This window comes from Schistocerca serialis, unplaced genomic scaffold (assembly GCF_023864345.2).
Source record: "Schistocerca serialis cubense isolate TAMUIC-IGC-003099 unplaced genomic scaffold, iqSchSeri2.2 HiC_scaffold_154, whole genome shotgun sequence".
In the NCBI taxonomy this organism is placed as follows: Eukaryota; Metazoa; Arthropoda; class Insecta; order Orthoptera; family Acrididae; genus Schistocerca; species Schistocerca serialis.
In genome coordinates, this window is record NW_026047713.1 from 30,001 (window position 1) to 35,000 (window position 5,000).

Genomic DNA, 5,000 nt, shown 5'->3' on the forward strand with positions numbered 1-5,000 from the left:
TGAGCCACAAGTGCATCCTGACGTGACAAATCGGATGATCCCGCAGGCATGCACTTACGATAATCACTATCAACGAACCTGCCGCCCCCTCCCCCCCCAAAATACACCTTTCCCTACAACGTGTACCTTAACCTAAGCTATATTGTACCTTAACCTAAGCGATATTGTACCTTAACCTAAGGTATATCGTACCTTAACCTAACCTACATTGCGCCTTCACCTAACCTACGTTGTACCTTAACCTAACCTACGTTGTACCTTAACCTAACCTACGTTGTACCTTAACCTAACCTACGTTGTACCTTAACCTAACCTACGTTGTACCTTAACCTAACCTACGTTGTACCTTAACCTAACCTACGTTGTACCTTAACCTAACCTACGTTGTACCTTAACCTAACCTACGTTGTACCTTAACCTAACCTACGTTGTGCCTTAACCTAACCTACGTTGTGCCTTAACCTAACCTACGTTGTGCCTTAACCTAACCTACGTTGTGCCTTAACCTAACCTATGTTGTGCCTTAACCTAACCTATGTTGTGCCTTAACCTAACCTATGTTGTGCCTTAACCTAACCTATGTTGTGCCTTAACCTAACCTATGTTGTGCCTTAACCTAACCTATGTTGTGCCTTAACCTAACCTACGTTGTGCCTTAACCTAACCTACGTTGTGCCTTAACCTAACCTACGTTGTGCCTTAACCTAACCTACGTTGTGCCTTAACCTAACCTACGTTGTGCCTTAACCTAACCTACGTTGTGCCTTAACCTAACCTACGTTGTGCCTTAACCTAACCTACGTTGTGCCTTAACCTAACCTACGTTGTGCCTTAACCTAACCTACGTTGTGCCTTAACCTAACCTACGTTGTGCCTTAACCTAACCTACGTTGTGCCTTAACCTAACCTACGTTGTGCCTTAACCTAACCTACGTTGTGCCTTAACCTAACCTACGTTGTGCCTTAACCTAACCTACGTTGTGCCTTAACCTAACCTACGTTGTGCCTTAACCTAACCTACGTTGTGCCTTAACCTAACCTACGTTGTGCCTTAACCTAACCTACGTTGTGCCTTAACCTAACCTACGTTGTGCCTTAACCTAACCTACGTTGTGCCTTAACCTAACCTACGTTGTGCCTTAACCTAACCTACGTTGTGCCTTAACCTAACCTACGTTGTGCCTTAACCTAACCTACGTTGTGCCTTAACCTAACCTACGTTGTGCCTTAACCTAACCTACGTTGTGCCTTAACCTAACCTACGTTGTGCCTTAACCTAACCTACGTTGTGCCTTAACCTAACCTATGTTGTGCCTTAACCTAACCTATGTTGTGCCTTAACCTAACCTATGTTGTGCCTTAACCTAACCTATGTTGTGCCTTAACCTAACCTATGTTGTGCCTTAACCTAACCTATGTTGTGCCTTAACCTAACCTATGTTGTGCCTTAACCTAACCTATGTTGTGCCTTAACCTAACCTATGTTGTGCCTTAACCTAACCTATGTTGTGCCTTAACCTAACCTACGTTGTGCCTTAACCTAACCCATATTGTACCTTAACCTAACCCATATTGTACCTTAACCTAACCCATATTGTACCTTAACCTAACCCATATTGTACCTTAACCTAACCCATATTGTACCTTAACGTAACCTAATTTGTGCCTTAACGTAACCTAATTTGTGCCTTAACGTAACCTAATTTGTGCCTTAACGTAACCTAATTTGTGCCTTAACGTAACCTAATTTGTGCCTTAACGTAACCTAATTTGTGCCTTAACGTAACCTAATTTGTGCCTTAACGTAACCTAATTTGTGCCTTAACGTAACCTAATTTGTGCCTTAACGTAACCTAATTTGTGCCTTAACGTAACCTAATTTGTGCCTTAACGTAACCTAATTTGTGCCTTAACGTAACCTAATTTGTGCCTTAACGTAACCTAATTTGTGCCTTAACGTAACCTAATTTGTGCCTTAACGTAACCTAATTTGTGCCTTAACGTAACCTAATTTGTGCCTTAACGTAACCTAATTTGTGCCTTAACGTAACCTAATTTGTGCCTTAACGTAACCTAATTTGTGCCTTAACGTAACCTAATTTGTGCCTTAACGTAACCCATGTTGTGCCTTAACGTAACCCATGTTGTGCCTTAACGTAACCCAATTTGTGCCTTAACGTAACCCATGTTGTGCCTTAACCTAACCTATATTGTGCCTCAACCTAACCTATATTGCGCCTTAACCTGACGCACGTTGTCGCTGAACCTGCTCTGTAATTGTTATGCAACTCGTTAAATTAGTGTAGTGTTGCCTAACCGCAACCCTCGCAATATAGTTCGCTATTCGCACTGCCCGGTCCCCTGTGTATCGCGTCATGTTAAACACCTTGCAGGTGTTGCTGACTTTCCACATGCTCCTGCTATACACTGTAATGTGGATAGCAGCAGGACGTACATGCCCCCCCCCCTTCCCCCCTGCCTTCGCAAGCTGGTCGTTGAGAAGTTTGCATGTTCAATGCCCTTCGCATGCCGACGTACTCAGCCTATGTTGTGGTACGGCCTGTCACCTGTCCGCCGATGTACGCAAAACCCACAAACTGTACTGCACATTGGTCCGTATGTACTGAATGATACATCGTGGCACATGTGTGACCGTACGACGACTGCGCCTAGCAACGGCAGACCATACAGTCCAAATATTGTGCACGCAGCTACGTGTCGTCTCCCTATAAGAGCTGGATTGCAGTGTGGTACGCCATTCAGACGTGTGGGAGGAACGGACGCCCTGGATGGCGATCAGCATGAGCAGTCTGTTGATGTAGTGGAGCGTGTATTCGGACGTAGTCGTCTCTTCTCACACACCGTGATAGCATGTTGCACCGCGTTCCACATCTGCGACATCCTGCAGAGGCCGGCTGACAGTCGTTCGCGCAATGGACACCGCATACGTACGGGGGCTACCTTCCACGTGTTCTCGAGGCGTGCACATGTTGTTGCGTCTATGTGGGCAGACGTAGTGTGTTGTGACACCTGACACAGGCATGCAATACTCGTTGCAAATGGCGATGGACGTCTACGTTTGCTGGTGACGTTACGCAAATGAACAACAGGTAACCCGTTGTGGTGCGGTTGTTCTCGCTAGAGGTGAATCAGTGTTGGCGACGATCGGTCGAGCTATTAACCGGTTGTTTCAGGGATACCCACCATGCCCACGAACGTGAAAGGGGACCCACCATGCCCACGAACGCGAAAGGGGATCTGGGTGTGAGGCGATACGCGGCGGTGGCTGGGTGGGACCGTCCCCGGCCGGTGAGGGGGGGCCGCCCGGCGTGCTGGCAGCGCGGTGCGTGGGCGCACGCGCTACAGCCGGCTGGTGGGGGCGGCCAGTGGCAGGCGCGCCGGCCGACGGACGCGGCAGGCGGCGCAGCTGCGCGCCGGCGCCCCCTGCTCGCGGCGCCTTGCGGCCAAAGTAGGTCCTCGCGGGCCCGGTGCGAAGCGCGGTGGCCATCTGCAGTGTGCTGGTCCGATTGAGGACTGTGTGCGCTGAGGATGCGCCGCCGCCCGGCGCTCGGCGCCGCGACGCCGTCTGCTGCTCGGTCGCCCCAGCGGTTCTCGCAGGTGGTTTGTATCGCAGCTGTGCGGACGTGTTGGCGCGTGCGCTGTGCTGGGAGAGTTCGCTTCGGCACCCAAGTGGGGCTTTTGTCCTTCTGTGGCGCTGGCGTTGGAGCTGCCGGTCACCGTAGGTGGCGCGTGTTGTCTCCCGCCGGCAATGCCACGACAGCACGCTCCCGGGCCTCTGTCGGCAGCGGCAAGCTCAGTTGGGAGCACGGGTGGTCGCACCTAAAGCGTCTACTCGCCTAACTCCGGGCGATTGCGCCTCTCTCGAACCCGACCAAGTACTTAGGACGGCGCTGCGCGCCGCCGGGACCTGAGAGGGTTTCGAGGTGTGTTGTGCAGGGGAGCTCAGCCTCCTCCTGTTTGCAGAATAATTGAGCGGACGCTTGCGTGTTCGCGCGGGCCCCCGGGACACACTCCCGGGCGGCCGGCTGCTCAGCTCTAGTTGACGCAGCTCCCTGGTTGATCCTGCCAGTAGTCATATGCTTGTCTCAAAGATTAAGCCATGCATGTCTCAGTACAAGCCGCATTAAGGTGAAACCGCGAATGGCTCATTAAATCAGTTATGGTTCCTTAGATCGTACCCACGTTACTTGGATAACTGTGGTAATTCTAGAGCTAATACATGCAAACAGAGTCCCGACCAGAGATGGAAGGGACGCTTTTATTAGATCAAAACCAATCGGTCGGCTCGTCCGGTCCGTTTGCCTTGGTGACTCTGAATAACTTTGGGCTGATCGCACGGTCCTCGTACCGGCGACGCATCTTTCAAATGTCTGCCTTATCAACTGTCGATGGTAGGTTCTGCGCCTACCATGGTTGTAACGGGTAACGGGGAATCAGGGTTCGATTCCGGAGAGGGAGCCTGAGAAACGGCTACCACATCCAAGGAAGGCAGCAGGCGCGCAAATTACCCACTCCCGGCACGGGGAGGTAGTGACGAAAAATAACGATACGGGACTCATCCGAGGCCCCGTAATCGGAATGAGTACACTTTAAATCCTTTAACGAGTATCTATTGGAGGGCAAGTCTGGTGCCAGCAGCCGCGGTAATTCCAGCTCCAATAGCGTATATTAAAGTTGTTGCGGTTAAAAAGCTCGTAGTTGGATTTGTGTCCCACGCTGTTGGTTCACCGCCCGTCGGTGTTTAACTGGCATGTATCGTGGGACGTCCTGCCGGTGGGGCGAGCCGAAGGCGTGCGACCGCCTCGTGCGTGCTCGTGCGTCCCGAGGCGGACCCCGTTGAAATCCTACCAGGGTGCTCTTTATTGAGTGTCTCGGTGGGCCGGCACGTTTACTTTGAACAAATTAGAGTGCTTAAAGCAGGCAAGCCCGCCTGAATACTGTGTGCATGGAATAATGGAATAGGACCTCGGTTCTATTTT

The 5,000-nt window shown here is 50.8% G+C and overlaps 1 non-coding gene across 1 annotated transcript in view; it reads left to right on the forward strand.

Annotated features, from left to right (window-relative positions):
* Window positions 1–4,070: 4,070 nt before the first annotated feature.
* Window positions 4,071–5,000, forward strand: part of LOC126443471 (small subunit ribosomal RNA) — a 1,909-nt gene continuing 979 nt past the window's right edge. The window contains exon 1 of the ribosomal RNA XR_007581941.1: window positions 4,071–5,000. This exon is cut by the window's right edge and continues 979 nt beyond it. This is a non-coding gene — a ribosomal RNA (small subunit ribosomal RNA).